Source organism: Erinaceus europaeus, chromosome 2, assembly GCF_950295315.1.
Source record: "Erinaceus europaeus chromosome 2, mEriEur2.1, whole genome shotgun sequence".
Lineage (NCBI taxonomy): Eukaryota > Metazoa > Chordata > Mammalia > Eulipotyphla > Erinaceidae > Erinaceus > Erinaceus europaeus.
Genome location: NC_080163.1, coordinates 47,927,574 through 47,952,508, shown reverse-complemented (window position 1 = coordinate 47,952,508; position 24,935 = coordinate 47,927,574). Strand labels below are relative to the sequence as shown.

At 39.8% G+C, this 24,935-nt stretch overlaps 2 pseudogenes; one reads left to right on the top strand and one right to left on the bottom strand.

The window, feature by feature from the left end:
• LOC103109888 (glyceraldehyde-3-phosphate dehydrogenase-like) overlaps positions 1-19,369 on the top strand; it is a 114,390-nt pseudogene extending 95,021 nt beyond the window's left edge.
• A 652-nt stretch (positions 19,370-20,021) lies between these two features.
• LOC103109887 (pre-mRNA-splicing factor 18-like) overlaps positions 20,022-24,935 on the bottom strand; it is a 90,469-nt pseudogene continuing 85,555 nt past the window's right edge.

Sequence of the window (24,935 nt, the reverse complement as noted above, 5' to 3'; positions counted from 1 at the left end):
GGGGTACTCACTGCAAACTCTAGTGTACTTCTGCTTTCAGATATATATTTTGTAGCAACCAAACACCCAACCAAAAAGAGGTGTGTACTCCTATGTTCATAGCAGCACAATTCATAATAGCTAAAACCTGGAAGCAACCCAGGTGCCCAACAACAGATGAGTGGCTGAGAAAGCTGTGGTATATATACACAATGGAATACTATGCAGCTATCAAGAACAATGAACCCACCTTCTCTGACCCATCTTGGACGGAGCTAGAAGGAATTATGTTAAGTGAGCTAAGTCAGAAAGAAAAAGATGAGTATGGGATGATCCCACTCATCAACAGAAGTTGAGTAAGAAGATATGAAAGGGAAACTAAAAGCAGGACCTGACCAAATTATAAGTAGGGCACCAAAGTAAAAGCCCTGTGGTGAGGGGTAGACATGCAGCTTCCTGGGCCAGTGGGGGGTGGGAGTGGGTGGGAGGGATGGGTCACAGTCTTTTGGTGGTGGGAATGATGTTTATGTACACTCCTAGTAAAATGTAGTCATATAAATCACTAGTCAATTAATACGAGAGGGGGAAAATTAATTGTATGTCTCGAAGTTTTTCAAAACACAAACTGAATCTTTTCAATATATAGGCTGTGTAATTGATATGCAGACTCTCTCAAAAGCCTAGACCAAGTAGATCAGAAGCAACCAATAGCACAGCTATATACAAGATACTGGGTACTATACAGCAAACCCTAACAAAAGGATTTTTCAAAGTTAACCCAATTACCAAATAATGTGATAATAACATTAACTATCCATTGTCTTTTTGAACCCTAAGACAGCAGGAACCTCACATCTCCACTATAGAGCCTCTACTTCCCCCAGTCTTGGAACCCTTGGATAGGGCCCACTTTCCCTTATGCCTCTCCCAATCCATATCAAATAATATTGCATCTGCCGATCACAACCTAACCAACACAACGATTGCCACCTCAACATGCGTCACTTCAGACTGTGTCCAGAGACTTCACGTGTGGAATGAAAACCCTTTAGCTTCATTACTCGGGTGAGACCTTTCCTTTCATAGTACACTCTAATTCCATCTCAGGTGGTTCACTTTCTAACAAAGTCCCAAAACCTAGATATACACCAGTTTCTGTGAGAGAGAGCATATGTTCACACGTATCCGTAAACTACTGTCATTCACTTCTTATTTCTCTGTCTGCTTATAATGTTTGTTTTGTTTTTAATTGCCACCTAGTTTATTGCTGAGGCTCAGTGCCTGCACTACAAATTCACTGCTCCTGGTAGCTTTCTCCTCCTCCTGCATTTCCTCCTATATAATAGGACAGAGAGAAAATGAGAGACAGAGACAAAGAGGGAGAAAGACAGACAGCTGTAGCCCTGTATCATCACTCATGAAGCTCCCCCCTGTAAGTGGGGACCAGGACTTGCTTGAACTGGAATCCTTGAACTTGGTAATGTGTGCTTCACTAGGTGCACCACCACCTGGCCCCTCAAAGTTTAATTTTTATCTTTGGTTTTCTGCAAACTGATTATGCTTTGGCTAGGTATTGTTTTCTCTTTGTATATATTCTATTGGGGGCTCACTGGGATTTGTAAATTATTAAGTATGTGATTATAACTAAATGTAAACATTTTTTAACCATTATTTTATTTAGTTTTTTTTTCTGTTACATCCTCTCCATTCTTTATGAGATTGCAATTGACTGTATGTTAGACCTTTTAAAAAAGCTGACATGCCCATGAAGTTCTAATGTCTTTATATTCTCAAGCATTTCTATTGACCTATCTTCAAACTCAGGCACTCTTTAATCATTCCTATTTTCCATTAATTTCATCAAGTTAACTTTTCCAAATATTTTTTAGTTCCAGAATCCCAGTTGGGTCTTTTCAGGTCTTCTTTTTCTCTACTGAGATTTCCATTTATTCATTCACTGTGAATTCTGCTTCTCTGTGAGTTCATTGTGAGTTCTGCTTCTTCATATGTCTAGTAATTTTACATTGTGTCCTGACTAGTGAGAGTAAAATTGCTGTAGAGTTTCTAGGCATTAATTTTTTTCCAAGCAGTGCTTTCTCTTGTTAACTTATTGCATGCATATTTTGTTTTTGTTGCTGCTGCCATCAGGGTTATTTCTGAGTCTCTGTGCCAGTACAACTCCACAGCTCCCAGCAATAATCTTTCTCTCTTTTCTTTTCTGTATTTGTCTTGCTATCATTCCTTTTCTTTTTCTTTTTGATAAGGGCAAGAGACAGAGCAGGAGAAACTGAGAGAGAAAGATAAACACTGGTACATAAAATTTATGTACCTTCCCTCCTGAAGGTGTTCCCATATGGTGGCCAGGTAGGGGTTCAAACTCAGGTCTTTACACATGATAATATATGCACTCTACTGGGTAAGCCACCTCCTGCTTCCATTATCTTATTGTTTTAGCAGGCCAGCTGAATGAGTATGACTACAAGTTCTGTGTCCTCTGCAGTGACAATTGATAGCTCTATTGGGCTTGGGATGCCTTCCTTCTGGACTGTTTGGAACCTACCCTATGCAACATCATTCACAGATCAGCCAGAACTCTGGGCACCTCCTTCTTGCTCCATCCACTTCTTCAAGTATAGACTCCTTCCCAATTGTGTCTGCTTTTGATTACTCACCACTTCCTACAGAGAATTGTTTATTTTATCCACAATTTATTGTTATTATCTGTATGAAGATTAGAGTTAGTTAAATATTACTGGAAGCAATATGTAATAATTATATAACAATTATGTAAATTAATAATAATTAAGTAAATTAAATAATAACTATGAAAAGTTTTAATTGGGTAGTGATAATGAACTTATTTACTCATAAAAGAGATAACTTTGGCTGCTATGTGGGGAATGACCTACAGCACGAGTAAATAGCAGGGGCAAGGAAACCAATTATAAGAACACATTAGTGATTCAGAAAAAGTTTCGGGTAGTTTATATTAAGGTGGGAGCAGAAGAAACTGAGAGATATGGGCACACTCACATATAAAGTCAATAGAATCAAATGATTAGACTTAGAGCAAATTAGCTTGGCAATCTAGCAGAAATGTCTAAAGAAGAAAGACCCCAAAAACCTAATTTTTGTTGAGTTCAACAAATGACACTTAACACTTAAACAACTGGGAGAAAGTCTAAGCTCATCAGATAAAGAGAAGACTACGAAAGTTAGATAAGGGCAAGAGGCAAGTTCACTTAATAATGGCTCTTTTGGTCAATACCAAACCACCTCACCATCTGGGGCCCTAGTCAGGAAATCCTTGGATTCCCACACAAATATGATAGGCCTATACCGCTAATGGATCACTCTCCATCACCACTCGTCACACCCATTAGCAACATCACCAGAAGCCTTCTTGCAGGCCTTCCTAGGACCTTGCCCTTACCATAAAGCAGTGATGGAGGGACTGCCCCAGTCTCTGAAGAGAGGCTGGAGTATCCTGCCCTGCCACTTGAGGAAGATTGGTCCTGAAATAAGTGCAGCCTGCAATGTTCCCAGCTGTGACTATGAGCCGAAAGCTCAGACCAATAGGGACTTAGAGGCTACACAGGCTCTGGTGCTAAATATAAATATATATGGGCCCTGGGTCAGGTGGATGGAGGTATATAGTTAATTTTGTTCATAGAATTCTTCCAAGAATGGGAACTACTCACTACCCTAATCCAACTATCTAGTCCTTTTCTCTACTCCATTCTCTCAGACAATATTTTTATCTACCTTCATCCTAGCTATCAGACTCAAGCAAAAACTACCATAGTAGTGGGCCCCAACAAATAGACTTCTTAGCTTTCTTCCACCCTAAGATCCCTAATCTCATCTGCTCTGTTCCTACTTTTTGGTTCCTGTTCATTAACCATTTTTGTCTCATTTTATATCCTGCCACCTTCCAGCCACCAAGTTGCAGACACTATCATGATTCCATCCTGACTTCTCTGGGCAGATGACCCCACCAATGTGTCCTGGAATCTCATCTTTCCAGAACTCTATCTCACTAGGAAAAGATAGAAATAGGCTGGGGGTGGGGGTGAGTAAACTTGTCAATGCCCATATGCAGCAGAGAAGCAATTACGGAAACCACAACTCCTACCTTCTGCACCCCAAAAACAATCCTGATCCATACTCCCAGTGGGGGAGAAGTGGTAAGAGGAAGAGGATAAGAAGGTTCTCAACTCCAGCTCCATCAGGACCCAGAGAGAGAAGAGGAAAAAAAGGAGAGACACTTGGATGTAGTAATAGACTTATATGTGGCTTGGAGGGAAAGAGAGAATGGGATCTGGAAGAAAAATGGGTCAATTATGTACAAATGTAGACAGATAGTTGTAGAGATGAAAGTTAACTCATGTCTGCAACCTTAGGAGAGCTGCTGTGGCTTAAAATTGAGGGAGTGGAGATTCAAAATTCTGGTGGTGAGAACAGTATTGAATTATATCCCTGTTGACATGTAATTTTGTAAATCAATACTAATTAACTAATAAAATTTAAAAGTAAAATAAAGTTAATAGAATCTGCTAATGATTAGATGTGTATATATGGAGGGTGGAAAGAGACAGAACAAAAGTGACTGACAAGTTTATAGCCTGAAAAGTTGAGTAGAAATGGTATATTTTTTAAAAAGACTTATTAATTTATTAATAACAGAGAAAGAGAGAGAGGGAGAGAGAGAGAGAGATGAGAGAGAAAGAGAGAGAATGGGCCAGGTGGTGGCACACTTGGTTGAATGTACATGTTACAATGTGCAAGGACCCGGGTTCAAGCCCCTGGTCCCCACCTGTAGAGGGAAAGCTTCACAAGTGGTAAAGCTGGGCTGCAAGTATCTCTCTGTCTTCTCCCTCTCTATCTCCCTCTTCCTCTCAATTTCTGGCTGTCTCTATAAATAAATAATTTTAAAAATTGGCTCCAGGCCAATTTTAGAAAAGAGAAAAAAAAAAGAGAGAGAGAGAACACCACAACATCACTCTGACACATGTGATGCTCAAGTCGAATGCCTTAGCCATTGTGCCATGCCCTGGGCCACAGAAAACAGTAGCTGATGGAATGAAGATTCAAGATGAATAAGATTGGGACATGGAACATATTGAAACATATTAAATCTGAGGTGCTCATTAGATATCTAAGAAAAAGTATCCAGTAGGTGAACAGTTATTTAACTGTAGGGTCTAAGCAGAAGCTAGAGCTAAAGGTGCACATTTGGTGACTTTAGTTTATATATGATACGTGATATAATGGATATGACTGGATGAGTTCATTTCAGGAAAACAAAGATGAAAGAAGAGATCACAGGGATAAGTCCTTGGACTTTCCAAAATTTAGAGAGGTTATACAGAGGTTAAGAGACAGCAAAAGAGAGATTAAAGAGATTCCTAGCAAGTGAGGAAAAAAATCCTAGGAATAAAAGTACTTTAAGAAGTAATAATTGGGGGCTGGGTGGTTGCGCACCTGGTTGAGCAACATGTTACAATGAGCAAGGACCCAGGTTTGGGTCCCTAGTCCCCACCTGTAGGAGGAAAGCTTCACAAGTGGTGAAGCAGTGCTGCAGGTGTCTTTCTGCCTCTCTTTCTCTCTATCCTACCATTCCCTCTCAACTTATGGCTGTCTCTACCCAATAAACAAGTAAAGATAATAAAATAAATTTAAAAAGAAGTAATAATTGTTGGACAGTGATATGAATTTGAGAAAAATGAATAGAGAACACCTTTCAGATTTAGCAGCATGAAAGGCAATCAGTGAATAAGGATCTGAAAACCAAGGTGAATGAGTGAGGAGAAAATTTAAAGGGGGCATGGGAGAGTCAAGATGGTGATTATGGAGAATATTGATAGTAATTACCCACAGAATGGACAACAAAGGGGCAGTGGCTGAAAGGGGACGTGGTATTTATGTGCCATACATCGGACAGAGGGCTGATAACCAAAGTACACAAAGATCTCACCAAATGGAACAATAAAAGAACAAACAATCCCACTGAAAAATGAGGGGAAAGCATGGGCAGAATCTTTATCCAAAGAAGAGATCCAAAGAGCCAACAGACATATGAAAAGATGCTCAAAGTCACTGATGATTAGTGAAATGCAAATAAAAACAATGAGATATCACTTTATAATTCATTTAATTTTTTTTTTTTGCCTCCAGGGTCATCCCTGGGTGCTTTGTACTGTCACTGCAAATCTGCTGCTCCTTGTGCTATTTTTTCCCCATTGTATTGGATAGGGCATAGAGAAATTGAAAGGGGGGAGAGAAAGAAAAATAGACACCTGTAGATCTGCTTCACTGCTTGTGAAGCATCCCCCCTACAGGTGGGGAGCCAAGGGCTTGAACCCAGATCCTTGTGCTTAGTACTATGTGCACTTAATCAGGTATGTCACCACCTGGCCCCCTGAGATATCACTTTACACCTATAAGAATGTCACATGTTAGAAAAGGCAGAACATCAACTGTTGAAGAGGCTGTGGGAGGAAAGGGAATCTCCTACATTGCTGGTGGGAATATAAATTGGTCCAACTAGGAAAATAGTCTGGAGATTCATCGGAACACTAGAAATGGACCTACCTTATGACTCAGCAATGTCTCTCCTGGGAATGTACCCAAGGGAAACAAAACTCTTATCCACAAAGAGCTATGCACACCTATGTTAACAGCAACACAGTCTGTAATAGCCCAAACTTGGAAGCAACCCAGATGTCCAATGACAAATGAGTGGTTAAGAAAGTTGTGGTACATATGCACAATGGAATACTATGCAGTTGTTAAATATCTTGGTCAGAACTTGGTCAGTTGTTGCAACATCTTGGTCAGAACTTGAAGGTACTAGGTTGAGTAAGACAAGCCAGAAAGAGAATGGCCAATATCTAATGATATCACTAATAGGTGGAATTTAAGTATAAGAACAGTAGGAGCCAGGTGGTAGCACAGTGGGTTAAGCGCACATGGCGCAAAGCACAAGGACTGTTGTAGGATCCTGGTTTCAGCCCTTGGCTCTCCATCTGCAGAGGGGATTACTGCACAAGCAGTGAAGCAGGTCTGTAGGTGTCTATCTTTCTCTCCCCTTTTCTGTCTTCCCCTCCTCTCTTGACTTCTCTCTGCCCTATCCAACAACAGCAATAACAACAATAATAGTAATAATAACAAGGGCAACAAAAATGGGGAAAATGGCAGCCAAGAGCAGTATATTTGTAGTGTAGGCACTGAACCCCAATGGAAACCCTAGCAGCAAAAAAAGAAAGAAAGAAAGAAAGAAAGAAAGAAAAAAAGAAAAAAAGGACAGTAAGAGAAAACAGTGAAACTTGGGACCAGGTGTAGTGTATTGCACCAAAGCAAAGAACTCTGGTGAAGGAGGAAAAGGGATGGGATGAAGGAACATTGGGGTCCTGGTGTTCCTCCTAGATGGAAGATGAAAGGTGGTGCCTATGTGTTAAAGACTATACTATAAACCATTACCCCCAACCCATAAAAAACATAGTGGAGTTATAAGAACATGTCTACATACTGATAGGGAACATCCACAATTTCTTTATTGTGTGAGAATAACTGGATTCAATTGCAACCTGCCTATTCTTAGCTTATCTTTTCCTATTCCACATTTGTCCAAAGAAGGGCAAGGATCTTCTGAATTTAGAAAATAAGCTATGCTGTTACCAGTGGAAACAAAATCCCAGTGTCATATGGTTATCAATAGGTATCTTATGACCACTTGTTTAAATAATTCTACATTTAGAACACTGTAAAATTTTAACTCTTTATATATGGTGGAAGCTCTTGCATAAAAAGATTATTTTCTTGAGTAATGTGATCATCCCATCTTTTTAACATGAGGTATATGGGCTTTATCTTTAGTCACAAGGAAAGTATTTCAGTTTAGTGATGATAATACAGACTTTGTCCTTACTCAGACTTAAATTCAAGTTCTGATTTTACTTCATCCTAATGCTGTGTCTTTTAAAAAAATAAACAATACATATCACTAGTCAAATATTTGTATGCCTTCTAGACTTCATTAATACCATTAATACACCAGGCTTTCCATTGCTGGACTCCATGATTGCTCTGTACATATGACTCTAAGTAACGTGAACTATAACCATTTTAAAATGTACCTTAGCACTGGAAATTTGTAAGCACAGGTAATCTGAACCCTGAACTCAGTATTTGCACTGTGGATGTGAAGATAGTCCACACTTCCAATGGTTTCCGGCCATCCGGGATCACTAAATTGCATAAGCAGGTGTCTGTGCAAAGTCCAAGAGGTTAATAATGAACAACTCTAGTTTATCTGTGGCTAGAGACATGGACTCAGTGTTGTCAACACCAGGCAAACACACAGTGAAGCATTTCCCAAAAGAGATACACAGAGATAAGTCAGAGAGAAAAGCACCTGTTAGAAAGATTACATTTTTCCTGGGATTTCCTACTGGCTTTCCAACAACTGGTCATATATCCATGAGTCACTGTCTTCTCCCTTGCATTACTTATCTGAGCTAATAATACTCAGAACAAAGACAAATATGAAATTTCCCCATGAAACTTATAAAGAAAAAAAAAAAGGACATCCTAAGCATCAATGGAAAGAATCAGATTTCCTACAGAGAAGAAAAGTTATGAGTGGTAATACTTGGATTCTAGAATTTACATTTACAATAATTTATTCAAAGATTAGATTTACCAAAGTTTGTTCTCATTCTGGGGTCATAAATTTACATGAAAATGAAACAATAGTGATAACAGATGTTTCTTTAAATTTTGCATATATTTGGCATGACAGTCAAAAATCATCACAATATCAAACTAACAGTACACTTCAACATCAAAAAAAAAGAGTAAAGAATGCCTTGCTTACAAGTTTAAAAAATATTCCAGGCAAGGCTCTGAATGTTCATTTAGTTTTACACCCAGGAAATGAAACTTCTGCACTCTTTCATTAATAAAAGTTCCTTTCTTTGACTTTTTTTAACACTCAAAATGAGCAGTCTTTGTTATCAACAGCAACTCATCCACATTGCCTTCTCCACACATACATACCAATATGAGAAACTCAATCTTCCTGTTTCTAAAACTTGAAAGACTGCCCTGGTCCTATGGTGCCAAGGAGCCTAGGTAGCCCAAGAAAAGGCTTAGATCATAGACCACCCAGACCCTCCCTTGGGATAGGCCTGCTGACAGCAGCAATGGAAACTACCACCAAGGGTGGGAACTAATGGGTGAATTATTATTATTTTAAATTATCTTCCAGATTGTAAAACTCCTTCTAGGTCTCCAATGAGAATAAACAGCACAACTTCTGCAGGAAATAACAAAATTGCACAGAGAGGAGTTAATAGCACAAAATAAACATGGTAGTCAAATTGAGCAGAAAACTGGCATGCTCTATGGTCCTGTGGACTCTTTGGACTCCTAGCAGTTCACTTTTACTGGCCTAGCAGATATTATCTGACTCTCTTAAGAGAAGTAAAATGTCCAGAATTACAGGTGGTTGAGGGTTAGAGATTCTTCCCATTTTCATTAGAGGGGTAGATTGGGGCTGTCTAAAAGTGGAGTCTAAGAATGAGCACATATAAAAGAGAAAAAACATAATAAGCTAAACTGTATCCTGTGGAAGATATATGATACAGAGAAAGGAAAACTAGATGGCTTGGGTTAAAAGGCAGGGATTCTCACTGGGCTCTGAAAGCTGACCAACTGCATCAAACTCACCAGGGACATATGTTTAAAATGCAGATTCCTGAGCTCTCTTAAAGGTTCTGATTTAGTGACTTAAGGTAGGTTCTACAAATTTTCATTTTAAATACATTTGTTTTATTTTAATGAGACAGAGAGAGAGACCAGAGCAGTGCTAAGCTCTGGCTTATTGGGGAGGGGTGGAGAGAGGGGGTTGAACTTGGAACTTTGTCAGTCATGAAAGTCTTTTTTTTTTCAGGAATTTTACATTTTATTCTGGAAAACTAAGAACATTCACATGTCAGAACATGGGAAGGGGGAGAGAGAGGGAGAGAAAGAGGGAAGGAGGGAGAGCATGAAAGTCTTTCTGTATAATCACTATGCTATCTCCTCTGCCCTCCAAATCTACATTTAAAAAATGTTCTCCTAGGTTCTCTGTAGTTTAATAATCATTGGCACAGGACCCAGAAATAACCATTATAGGGCTGAAGCTCATGGGCTAAAACAAACAGCTTTCCTTCATGCCTATTTTCAGACAAATCAAAGCTACTCACAATATCTATTAAGAACACATAAAGGTAAGAATACTCAAAACATGGAATGAGGACAACTAGTCAACCATACAAAAAATAAAATCTATTCCTGCCTCAAACCATATATAAAATTAGTTTTAGGTGGATGAAACATCTAAACTTGAAAATTCAGCAATATTTCACTTCTGAATGAAAAAAGAAAGAGAATTTTTTAAAAAAATGTATGGCTGCGAAGATAGCACAGCAATTGCACAATAGACTTTCATGCTTGATGACCAAAGATCCCAGGTTCAATATCAGATGATATCATAATCCAGAGCTAAGCAATGCTCTGATCTCTAGCTCCCTCTCTCTCTCTCAATGAAAATAAGTATATCTTTTAAAAATAAAACATTTTATAAGATATATATATATATATATATGATTATATAATAATAAGGGTATAGTTCCATACTAGTCCCACCACCCAAGTTCTGTGGCACCCAGAGGAAAACCACCATAGGTTCCCAAAGGTCTTAGAGAGGGGTTAGCTACTCTTTTTTTTTCAGGTTCATGCATATAAATTCTCTATATTCCACATATTGGTGAAACCATTTCACCTCTTTGCTTATTTTACTAAGCAAAATCATCTCCAGTTCTGCCAGACTAGCGTTGCTGGAGAGAGACCAGGAACTCGTGGTGACATGGTAATACAATTCTTTATTCATACGGACATCCCAGAGTCGGGTGTGAGCACAGCGGGTTAAGCTACTTGGCACCCAACTGCAATGGCTACCTCTCCCTCTGCACCCCAGCCCTTCTCCAGGTCGGGTTGTGGGAGAGAAAAGAGAGTGAAACCAGGAACAGAAGTAGGCTTTATAGGGCAAAACCAGAAGTGGCAAGTCGGGAACGGAGATGGCTGGGAGAGGGGGTGGAGAAAAGAAAGAGCAGGAAGGTAGAAATCTTTCGTAGCAATGGTTGCTAGGCTTTTAACTGTTGGGATTAATACCCTACAGGCATGGCAGGTCTCAAGGTAAAAAAAAAGATAGATCAGGCAAAACAATGATTATGTAAATTGGACATACTATCAGCAATGCAGCGTGGTGCAAGGGGAGCTGGTTTAATGCCCAACAGTTCAATTCATCTTGTCTCAAAGAACACAATATCATCTATTTTGATTGCAGAGTAGTATTCCATGGATTAAATAATCTATAACTTGATTATCCAGTCATCTGTCACTGGGCATTTAGGCTGTTTCCACTTGGGTTGCTGTTAATAATGCAGCTATGAACACAGGGTTGACATATGACCCTTTGGATAAAAAAGTGGGTCAAAGAACTGAATAGACAGTTTTCTAAAGAAGAAATGCACATGAACTACATCCATATGAAGAAATGCTCTATTTCATTTCTCATTAGAGAAATGCAAATTAGAAGTATACTGAGATTCCACCTCAAACTTGTGAGAATGTCCTACAAAACAAAATCAACAAAACAGAGAATGACAAGTGTTGGTGAAGTTGTAGAGAAACAGACTCTGTTATATTGTTGGTTGTAGTGCAAACTGACACAGTATCTATCTAGAGAGCACTTAAACAACTAAAAATGGAATTACCTTATGATTCAGCAACACCACTTTCGGGACTTTATCTAAAGGACATATAAACACTCATCTGAAAAGTTTCAATTCTTTATATAAGAAACCAAAAAATCTTGAAAGATATATAGCCAACTAGGAGAAAACAGTAGGAACACTAAGATCTTATAAATTACCATTTATATTTAATAAAAAAAAAACCTACAAATCATCAGAAAAGTGATAACCTCATAGAGGAAAGTACAAAGGATATAACAGGAAATTAACTTAAAAGAAAACAGAAATGCCCAATAAGCAAATGAAACAATGATCAATATCACTAACAACCTAGAAAATGCAAGCATTAAAAAAATCAGATCATATTTTCACACCTACCACACTAGAAAAGGTATTTAAAATCTAATTGTTGTAGCCCAGGAGGCTGATTAGTAGAATTCTAATTAGTAGATTAGGAAGCAAGAGACCCCAAATTCAATCCTGGCATCAGACATGGAAGAATACTGCTCTGGTCTCCCTTTCTCTCATGAAATAAATAAAATAAATCTTTAAAACATGAGCAAAATAAAACCTGATGATATTAACTATGAAAGTATGAAGGAATGACAGCTTTGTGCAATTCTAATGGTGTCTGAGTTTAATTTAATCATTTTGGAGATCAATTTCTTAATGTCTAGTAATTTTTATTTATTTATTTTTATTTATAAAAAAGAAACATTGTAAAAACCATGGGATAAGAGGGCTACAACTCCACACAATTCCCACCACCAGAACTCCATATCACATCCCCTCCCCTAATAACTTTCCTATTCTTTATCCCTCTGTGAGTATGGACCAAAGGTCATTGTCGGATGCAGAAGGTAGAAGGTCTGGCTTCTGTAATTGCTTCCCCACTAACAGGTTGGGGAAGCAATTACAGGCTTTGACAAGTCAAGTCATACTCCCAGCCTGTCTCTGTCTTTCCCTAGTAGGGTAGGGCTCTGGGGAAGCTGAGCTTCAGAACACATTGGTGGGGCTGTCTTTCCAGGGAATTCTGGCTGGCATCCTGCTAGCTTCTGGAACCTGGTGGCTGAAAAGAGAGTTAACATATAAAGCCAAACAAATTGTTGATCAATCATGAACTTAAAGGCTAGAATGTGCAGATGAAGAGTTGGGGGATCCTCCATTTTGTAGAGAGCTAGTAGGCATATTTTAGTTATATTCCAAAAGGCCTGTGGCTATACTAGTTGTTTTGTTTTGTTTGTCCCTGAGTCTGAAATCTGATATGCAGGTGGATCCAAGTTATTTTCTTGGGAGATGTCATGGCTGGAAAAGGAACAGAAAGCTGGATCAGGGAAGAGAGTAGCTCCCTAATATGGGAAAGGAGTATAAATATTGTTGACTGGAAACCCCACTGATTTGATCTGGTCTGGGGCCTATATTTAGCTTAGGAGTCTATGTGACCTCTGCATCCCTCTAGATCTGAACTCAGATTCTGTGGTCATGAGTAGGAACATTCCAAGCTGCCCCTATATCGACCCATCTTCCTCAGGTGTAGCACAGAGTATGTTATCCATCCTCCCTTCAGAGGATGGAGCATTCTCTACCATTGTTGATCCTGTTGATCCAAGTTGAGGGCAAGGTCCTATGGGGGCCCACAAAGGGGTCTATTTTGTTGTTCCTGATAGAGATAACCAGTAACAATGGAGAGAGGAATTTATTTGAGGTCTAGGCCCATCATGTCTGTATGTCTGTTTAGGTAATTTTTAAATGTTACTACCTAGTGATGTGTGTGTGTGTGTGTGTGTGTGTGTGTGTGTGTGTGTGTGTGTATGTATAACTTACAGATTCTACTTAAGGTATGTTAAGGTACTATTTTATGCAATATATATGCTCATATATTCTTTTTTCTTATTGGGGGATTAATGGTTTACAATTGACAGTAAAGTACAATAGTTATACATGTATAACATTTCTCAATTTTCCACCTAACAATATATGCCTCTAAGTCTTCCTCTGCCATCATGTTCCAGGACCTGAAACCTCCCCTTCACCCCTGAGTCTTTTACTTTGGTGCAATACACCAACTGAAGTCCAAGTTCTGCTTTGTGCTTTCCCTTATGTTTTTATTTTTCAACTTCTTCCTATAAGTGAGATCATTTCATATTCATATTCTCATACTATTCTTAAAGATACATATATCTACCTATATATAACAAAAATTTCATATATGTATACAAGAATTCCAGTTTGGCATTATGATTATATGTTAAAACTTTCAAAAAGAAAAGAAGGCAAAAATATCTATCAAAGAACTACATTTTATTTTGTTATTCATATTTTTAATTATTCTTAAACTGTCAAAGTCCAATTAACTCTTCTTTTGTATAATGCTGGCCTGTACTAATATGATATAATTTTTAGTAGGGTCTTAACTATTATGTATGTTAAATGTTTTCCTCAGGTAAGGTATTGATCAGTTATATCAGTAAGAATTGCTTACTATAAAACATCTATTTGTTTTAAATCTATCAATAAAATAGTTATTAAACAAATTCTATTATATTCATATACTCAAACTGGACAACTAGCAATAGGCAAAATGAAGCAGATCTATTGAATTAATGAATAAATCTGCAAAGCATAATGTCAAAATAAAAGCATATTTCAAAAGGCTATGCACAGAATAATACAATTTAAATAGATTATTAACATACAAATAACATTATATTGTTACATGAACAATTGGATACAATGAGCAATACAAAGCATGCATGCCAGTGATGCACATCAACTGTCAGTTAATAGTTTCTTTGAGGGAAGACTTTAGGTATAATGTTTCATGTCTTAAAAAAAAATGATCTGAAGGGAGTATGACAAACTGTTAGCACATGTGTCAATATGAGTGGGGACTAAATGAAAGTTTGTTATACTATTTGTGTGGGCTAAAATATTTCATAATAATATAAAAAAACTAAATGGCAATCAACCATAAAGACACGATTAGATTAGATTAGATTAGATTAGATTAGATTAGATTAGATTAGATTAAACTGGTACAATCCAGTAAGTATTGTCCTGTGATGCAATGAAAGAGGTCACGCTATAGGGATTCCAGGTTACCAATCTTTTCAAAAACACATGTAGGAAGTAAAAATTAAAAAAAGTCTTCACTGGGGTCCTATTCGGAGAGTCCTGACATTCCCGAACAGACATGATGGGCCTAGATCTCAAATAAATCTCTCTTGCCTTGTTATTGGTCATCTCTATCAGGAACAAAAAAACAGACTCCTTTGTGGGCCCCCATAGGACCTTGCCCTCAACTTGGATCAACACTGGTACAGAATGCTCCATCCTCCCTTCAGAGGATGGACAACATACTCTATGCTACACCTGAGGAAGATGGGTCCTGATATTGGGGCAGCTTGGAATGTTCCTACTCATGACCACAGAATATGAGCTCAGATCTAGAGGGATGCATGCAGAGGTCACATAGGCTCCTAAGCTGAATATGGGCCCCAGACCAAATCAAATCAATGGGGTTTCCAGTCAGCAATATTTATACCCCTTTCCCATATTAGGGAGCTACTCTCTTCCCTGATCCAGCTTTCTGTTCCTTTTCCAGCCATGACATCATCTCCCTAGAGAATAACTTGGATCCACCTGCATATCAGATTTCAGACTCAGGGGGAAAAAAAAACTATAGCCACAAGCCCTTTGGTGTTGGTCTGCTTCTAATTCTGCTTCTAAGACCCCTTCTGTTTTGATCATCACGTTAGGTTTGCTTGCATTGCTTAACACTGTGGTCTATTTACATAATAATTGTTTTGTTTGAAACCCGCATTGGTTTAATCCCCACTGGTTCGCACTCTTTTTCTACTCCACCCCCTCTCCTAGTCACATCCTGTTTTCCACCGTTTAATCCCCACTGGTTCATGCGTTTTTTCCTTCTCCCCACTCCCTATCCTACATACCTCCTCTTCCTGACACTTCTGCCTTAGGAGATATAAAGGACAGGATTTTCTAATGAATGGAGATTAGATTGATTGCATTCCCGCTCATCAATAAAGACGGAACTGTGTTCCCAGATCAGCCATGAGTCCCTGGTCGTCTGTCTCCCACCTGTGAAGCTAGCCCAGCATCTGGCACCTGAACAGGGACTGGTACTTTGGAATATAATATATGCCTACTAGCTGTCTACAAAATGGATGACCCCCTCAACTCTTCATCTGCACTATTCCAGTCTTTAGGTCCATGATTAGTCAAAAATGTGTTTCACTTTCTATGTTAACTCTCTTTTTAGCCACCAGGTTCCAGAAGCTAGCAGAATGCCGACCAGACTTCCCTAGACAGATAACCCCACCAGTGTGTCTTGGAGCTCCACTTCCTCAGAGCTCCACCCTAATAGGGAAAGAGAGAGGCAGGCTAGGAGTATGGATCAGCCTGTCAATGCCCATGTTCAGCAAGGAAGCAATTTCTGAAGCCAGACCTTCCACTTCTGCATCCCACAATGACCTTGTGTCCATACTCCCAAAGGGATAAAGAATAGGAAAGCTATCAGGGTAGGGGATGGGATACAGAGTTCTGGTGGTGGGAACTGTGTGGAGTTGTACCCCTCTTATCCTATGGTTTTTGTCAATGTTTCCTTTTAATTAATTAATTAAGTCTTCATAAGGGCTAACTCCCATAGTATTTTACTTAAGCAAAAGAAAATAAGTGCAATTTACTCGTGAGCAGAGGAAGTATAATGTTGATTAAACACACATGAAATGCTGTCTTAGAATCAAGTCTAGAGAAGATAACAAGGTTATGTTTTTCTTACTAAGTAAATTTGTGATGAATTGCACTCAAGAAAAAAAAAAAGAGGAAACCTAGTTAGGGTGTAACCCAGAAGTTAAGTTTTTTGTATCCTCCTGAAAAATATACTTGGTCAGGCCACAGACTCTCAGAGGTTAGTCACAAACCAAATATATTATGATACACAGAGGGTTTATTCTTTTCTTTAGTATCCCGCTGGCAAAAAAAAAAAGTTCCCTTTGAAATCATAAAAAGGCCTCTTGGATTATAGACAGCATATCCTGGAAATCTTTAAGAATGAGGAATGTTCAAGACTGAGTGAAACGCTGCTTGGATAAAATGGAATTCTGGATCAGAATCAAGAATACAGTAGATGTTCATTGAGTACTTGTAGAATTTTCAAAACTGCTAGAGTAGAAGGCAACTGAGGTAACTGGGAGGGGAAAAATCACGTGACTTCTATTCCTTTATGTGAAAAACTACCAAAAAAGATATACACTTTGTACTTTTTTTCTTTATCACTTCTACTTGCATCTCCCTTTTCTACTATCATCTAAGTTTTCCTGTGATCCTCTGCTTTTTGCTAACTTCATACCAAAGGTTATTTAATTAGGTTTCTAAGGATGTCTCCAAGACTATCATTTGATGACTGAGTGATTTTTCTTTGAGTAGCACCACAGTCTGAAAGGTTATTCATTTTGTAATAGAACCCAGCACCCCCTATTTAATGCAAGTACCTAGAAGGTAGATGCATTAGGGAAATACATGCCTTTCTACATTATCTTTCTCTGAAGATAAATTCTTATGAGCATATACCAAATAAAGGAGGACATATTTGTTGACTATCACTTGACGGTGACCTTTTTTAGGTATACACATTGCTGTAATTCTGGCCAGTAATACATAAGGGAAACTCTTGTGAAAACCTTATTTTACACCTAAGAAAAGAAAAAAGAAAAGGTTGTTTTCTTTTCTAACTTTTCAGTCATCCTAAGACACAAAAGGATAAACCTAAGGAGAAAAGTTATACACAAAGAAAGGTAGATTGAAATGATGGGTAGAATTTGAGTCATTAACTACCACCACCCCCCTGCCCCACCCCCCCACCCCGATAGAGTGAGTCAGAGAAGTAGGGTGTGTGTGTGTGGCAGGGGGACGGGGGGGGGGGGGAGTTGAACCAAAACACTGAAGCTTCCTTCAATGCAATGGCAGTGGGGGGCAAGTTTGAGCTTGGGTCTTGTGCATGGCAAAGCAGTTCACTAATCAAGTGGATTATTTTGCTGGCCCCTATTAACCATCATTAACCAACACTAGAACAACTCTATCATAGGAATTTTTTGCTAAGCAAGCTAGAAAATGTCCTAATGATTTAATTGGAGTCCAGTTAACAGCAGAAACTATCCTAGTAGGTAGCTCCAACTGCAACCCACCATATTCTACCATGTCTGATCTTGACCAAAAAGTATAACCTGGGCATAGTCTGTTTTTAAAATCAGGGTCAGTAGGCCAAGAGAAAACTGTTAGTTTTGAAGATTTTCAATCTCTTTTCTCTTGGGAAGCATTTTAGAAAGTCTACAACTTTGAAAACTATCCATTCACTCAAGTAATATTTGAATACTAAGTACTATTTTAGAAGTTGGGGCAGAGGTCAGGACTGTGGGCAAAGCCCCTGGGGAGGGAATCAGTGGGAAGCCCATATAGGAGCAAGACCCCACCAACATCAAAAGAGGAAATTCTGGTGCTGAGTACACTGTGGAGTCCACTGGGGTCTTCACTACCTTGAAGAAGGCCAGGGCTCAGCTGAAGGGTAGAGCCAACTGAGTGATCTATCATCTCTGCCCCTTCTGCTGATGCCCCAAGTTTGTGATGGGTCTGAAGTATGACAATCCCCTCAAGATTGTCAGCAATTGCTCCTATACCACCATCTGCTTGGCACCCCTGGCCAAAGTCATCTACAATGACTTCAACATCATAGAGAAACTCATGACCATAGTCCATGCCATCACTACCACCCAGGAGACCATGGATGGCCACTTTAGAAGCTATAGCACAACCGTGTGTGGAGGGGGTGTCTCGGGCTGCGACACAGAGGACAGAAAGAGGAGATCTGGAGTGGAGAGGGAACACAATTCTTTACTTGCTCAGGCACCTCAGAGTTGGGTGAGAGTGCAGCAGTTCGGGCCACATGGAGCTAGCACAAATGGCTGCCTCCCACCACGGGCAGCAGCCTTCCGTTCACCAAGGTGAAAAGTGGGCAAGAGAGCGAGGGGTGGAAGAAGAAGGGCTTTTATGGGAGAAAGTCGGGCCGTGATTGGCTAGGAAACAAGGCACTCGGGGATAGGATAATGGGAAGGGGGAGGAGTAAACAAAGCACTCCAACTATGGGGGGGAGGAATTGACAATGCCCTGAGGGGACAACATGGAGGCTGTGACTGCATCTGCACAATTTCCCAGCAGGGGTGCAGGGGGAGGGGGACACACAGAACATCATCCTCACCTCCACTGGTGATGCTAAGGCCAGGAACAAGGTTATTCTTGAGTTCAACAGGAACCTCAAAGGTATGGCCTTCCATGTACAGCCTACCTGCAACATAACTGTTGCGGATCAGACCTGTCACCTGGAGAAAGTAGCCAAATATGATGACTTCAAGAAGGTGGTGATGCAGGCATCAGAAGACCCTCTCAAGGGCAATCTGGACTACATTGAGGACCAGGTTGTCTTCTGTAACTTTAATAGTGACACCCACTCTTCCACCTTAGATGGCAGTACAGGCACTGCTCTTAATGACCACCTTGACAAGCTTATCTCCTAGTATGACAATGAGTCTGGCTACAAGAACAGAGTGGTGAACCTGATACCCTCCATAGCTTTCAAAGAATAAGAACCTCTGGGCCACCTGCCCATGAGAGAGAGCTTAGAGGAAGAGAGGCCCCTCTGCTGCTGGGGCATCCTTTCTCACTCATCCAACATCGAGGATCTCCTGACCTCAAGATTCCATCCCAGACCTCCTGAAGAAGGGGAGCAGCTTGGGGAACCCTGTCTTGTCATGTACTATCAATAAGGTGCACAGTACCTTGCCACCAATAATAATAATAATAATAATAATAATGTATTGAAAACAATGGCAAGAAGTCTTACGCACAAAGGAAAGCCACTGGTGCACCTGTGTAATCTTTTGTTCATCAGCTCAAAGGGCCCATTTTATCCCTTTTCCCTAGGCCAGAGAACTAAATATGAAATCATAGTACCCCGGAATGCAGCCTGAGCCTTGAAAGTGGCAGGACTGGTCTGACTGTGCAAAGGGTCTTGCTCAGGTCCTACCCCTAAACAACCTTGTGGGAGGCTGGCTCTATTAAATCTGACAGAGTTAATAGAAAAATAAAACTATTTCAAGCTCACTGCCACATTAGAGGCCTCACAACAAGCAGGAAAACTTTCTTTTAAAAAGGAAGAAAGAAAGTAGGTCAGGGCTCTTCTGCTTGGTAGTGCACTGAGTACTGGGCAAACTCCAAAAGCAACTGCTCCACTCGGAGGTCTCTATTGAGCAATCTGAGTGATGTCAGGACGAAAGGCCTCTGAAAGCCGAACGGTTTCTGAACTTGACCTCACCCGTGGTTTTCCTGGTAACTCTTTAAAAACCATTACTTCCTGCCCTGTGCTTTATTTATCCCACATGTTTATTTTCTATACAGTCTATTCTGAAACAGGGCTCTGTGTGAGTTTCCAGGTCACTGTGTCCCATAGGGGCAAACTCAACAGATGTGGGATGAGCAGGAAGATAAAAGAGGTCATCACTGCCCATGCTGACACAGTTTAAGTGGCACTTCTGTCTTAGGCCCAGTCAGGAACAATTCACGTCTCTTGTGTGTAGCCTTCTTTCTCTGAGGGACATTCTGTGGGCAGGGCATGCCTCCCACCTCCACTCCCAAAAATGTTCCTTGCTAACATGTTCAACATGAGTGTGGAGGTCAATGAGATGTCCAAGGATTCCTGAGAAGCCTCCTTTATAAAATTTCTTTTTACTTCTGAGGGCATCAGCAATTTCCTTCTATTTAATTCCTTCCTTGGGTCTACTGGCAAGGTCTGCTGTTGTCATGACAACAGGGCCAGCTATGCTGTTCTCTGAGGTTAATGCACCCTGTGGGACCACTGCCCATAGGCCCCTGCCTCAGGCCTCAGCTCCAGCAGCACCCTGCCTGGGCCAATACTGCCCACACCCTCCCCCAACACCCCTGCCACCAGCAGCCTGGCATCACCACAAGACCAAGAGCCTGTCAGAGTCTGAGACAAGATTGATGCCCTTTTCTTCTCTACCAGATCCCAACAAATTATAAAAACAAAACAAAACACAAGAAAGCTCTCTAGAAAAACCAAACCCCAAATCTTTGAACTGAAAATTTTGCTAAAAACTAAAACTGATCTTTCATGCTTCTGAAACCACAAACAAAAATTTGGTTTTGGCTGTGGGCTGTTTTCTTTGACCTCTTCCAGAGGAAACTCATTCTCCAGCAACTTGTCAGGAAGCTCAGTATACAACGTTTGTTTCTGCCTGAGATGAACATGATGTTAGCACCAATTAAATAAAAATTTAAAAAACTCTAATAATGCATGCATGAACAATGGAAAGGCCTTTCCTACATTCTTCCTTCTTTATATCATTTATTATATATTATTTTTATATACTAACTATATATAACTAGCATTCAGAATAGGATAGCTAGGCCTTCAGCTGGAACAGTAGATGAATACAAGTTTGGCTTACATAATGAGTAGTAACATTCACTAAGTGTTCACTGTGTGCCAGACAGTGAAGTATTTTACATACACTTTTATTAAGAGTATGAGGTCTAAAAAGAGCATGTACTGCAATGGATAGAGCACTGAGTTCTCAAGCATAAGCTCCTGAATTCAGTCTTCAGCATTCCATGTGTCAGCGTGATTCTCTGCTTCTCTCCTTCCACTCACAAAAATAATCTCTTTTTAAAGCACTCATTTCACTCTCATTACAGGAAAAACACTCCTTTTATCAATTTACATAAATTAACTATTAATCCTAATAACCATGTAGTGTGTTGGATGGTGCAAGTAAAAAAATATGCCTCTCCCCCCAAAAAAAAGTTTAGAATTGGGCAGGAGAAGTAGGGCACCAAAGTTAAAAAGTTAAAATTTCTGGGTGGAGGGTAAAGGTGGATGTTCAGCTTCACTGAGGGGGAGGGGGATGGGATGGGTCACAGTCTTTTGGTGGTGGGAATGGTGTTTATGTAAACTCCTATTAACTTGTAGTCATATAAATCATTATTTAATTAATATGAGAGGGGAAATTTGATTGAATGTCTTAAACTTTTAATGCACAGAACATAGGCTGAGTCTTTGTAATGTTGATTCTCCTAAAAGCTTAGATGAGGGAAAACAGAAGCAACCAGTCGCTTTACTCTATAAGACACGGCTATATATAAATAGTGTCAAAGGACATAAATTATTGTGATGTTGTGTATGATGCAGCAAATCCTAACAGTGGGATTTCCAAAGTTAACTCAATTGCCAAATAATTTAATTATAGCAATAACTATCTATTGCCTTCTATCTCTAAGACAGCAGAAACCTACCACTTCCTCTATAGAGTCTATATTTCCCCCAGTCCTGGAACCTCTAGGGTGGGGTTCACTTTCCTGTATGCTTCTCTCAATTCATATCAAATGATATTGCATCTGCTGATCCCAACCTAATCAAGGCAATGAATACCACCTCAGCATGCTTCACTTCAGACTGTGTCCTGATACGGCAGGCATGGAATGTCAATCCTTTAGCCTCATTTCTCGGGTGGGACCTTTCCTTTCATAGGACTCTCTAATTCCACTTTGGGTGGTCCACTTCCTAACAAAGTCCCAAAACCTAGATATAGACAAGGTCCCATGAGATAGGGCATATGCTCACATGTATCCATAAATTAGGGCAAAATATATACCAGAAAGCAAAAGTACACAATAGTCTTCAGTGAGTCAGTATATGCAGCAAGGAAGTAGAAAGACCTAAAAAGACACCATAAAGTTCCAAATAAAATAGTGTCTATTTAGACTTAGATACCTTCCTCACCTACTTCCTATTACACTTCCCTCACTCACTCCTTATCAAAGCAAGGACTGCAAAAGCTGAGCAAGGGGAAGAGACTGGCATACTTTAAGGATGACTCTTTAGTCACTATCAGGCCACCCCATCAGCTGGTGCACTAGTCGGGGAGTCCTGAGATTCCCAAACAGACACGATGGGCCTAGACCTGGAATAGATCCCTCTGTCCGTTGTTATTAGTCATCTCTATCAGGAACAACACACCAGACCCCTTTGTGGACCCCCATAGGACCTTGCCCTCAACTTGGATCAACAATGGTAGAGAATACTCCATCCTCAGAAGGGAGGCTGAACAATACACTCTATGCTACACCTGAGGAAGATGGGTCCTGAAATTGGGGCAGCTTGGAATGTTCCTACTCATGACCACAGAATGTGAGCTCAGATCTAGAGGGATGCAGCGGTCACACAGACTCCTAAGCTGAATATGGGCCCCAGATCACATCAAATCGATGGGGTTTACAGTCTACAATATTTGTACAAGCTACTCTCTTTCCTGATCCAGCTTTCTGGTCATTTTTCCAGCCATGACATCATCTCCCCAGACAGTAAATTGGATCCACTTCCATATCAGATGTCATGCTCAGGAAAGAAAAAGAAAAAAAAAACTAGTATAGTCATGGGATCTTTGGAATATAACTAAAATAGGCCTACTAACTATCTACAAAATAGACCCCTAAATCTTCATCTACAATGTTCTAGCCTTTAGGTTCATGATTAGTCAACAATTTTCTTGGTTTTATATATTAACTCTTCTTTCAGCCACCAGTTTCCAGATGCTACCATGATGCCAACTGGACTTCCCTGGGCAGAAGACCCCATCACTGTGTCCTGGAGCCCAGCCTTCCCAGAGCCCTGCCTCACCAGGGAAAGAGAGAGACAGGTTGGGAGTATGGATTGATGTGCCAAGGCCCACAGTCAATGGGGAAGCAATTACAGAAGCCATACCTTCCACCTTCTGCACCCTATAATGACCCTGGGTTCCTACTACCAGAGGGATACAAAATAGAAAAGCTATCAGGGGAGGAGATGGGATATGGAGATTGGTGGTGGGAATTATGTGAAGTTGTACCCCCCTTATTCTATGGTTTTTGTCAGTGTTTCCATTTTACAAATAATTTTAAAAAATGGGCAGGGGAGATAGCATAATGGTTATGCAAAGAGACTCTCATGCCTGATGCTCTGAAGTTCCAGGTTCAATCCCCTGCACCACCATAAGCTAGCGCTGAGTAGTGCTCTGGATTTAAAAAATAATGATAAATAAAAATTTTTAAAAAGATATGCCCGTGATATTACTCCCAGAGCCTATAAATATGATTTTATTTGGGGAAATGATAATTTTTTGCATATTTGATTAAGTTAAAGACCTCCAATTGAAGCAATGCAGAGGCCCCTGAGGGAGAATGGGGAAGGGTGCTAGAGAGGTCACTGGAGTACTGGTATGATGGGGAAAAAGGACCTAAATTGGGGATGAATATGTTCTGTAAACAACTACCATGGGAAGATGAGAAATTGTATACATGTCAATAACCATACCTTAAACAATTTGCCCCTCAATAAGATGATAAAAACAATAAAGATCTCCAGATGAAGTCATTTTGGATTATTCAGGTAGGTCCTAAATTCAGTGATGTGTGTCCACTAATGAAGGCAGGAGAGGAGAAAATACAAAGAGGTGAAAGACATGTGAAGATGGAAGTGAAGACTGTAATGATACAGACACAAGCCAACAGACACCTGTGCCTCCAGAGGCAGGAAGAGTCTCCTCTAGATGCTTCAGATGCACAGCTCTCTGACACCTTGATTTTAGAGTTCTGGCTTTCGAAATTATGAGGGAATACTTTTTCTGTTCTTTCTTCCTTTCCTTTTTTTCTTTTTTTTTTTTTCTCTTTCTCTTTTTGTTATTTTAGATCATCCAGTTTGAGTTAAGCTATTAGTCAGCCTTAGAAAATTCATATAAATCCTTTCCAGTTACAGAAATTGAGCATGAAAGATGAAGTAACTTTCCCAAGTTCACTGTGAATGGTACTATTAGAAGCTGAACCAGGACTCAAGTATGAAACTGCTATACTTAGCCACTATATCCCTGAAATAATAACTATTATTATTATTAATAGTCTACTATATGCCATGTGTATTAGATCCTAAGGATGTCATTACATAGAAAAAAAGACGTCTAAGGCCATACCATCTTGAACACGCCCGATCTCATCTGATCTCGGAAGAAAAAAAGACATTAAGTTTTCTCTTAG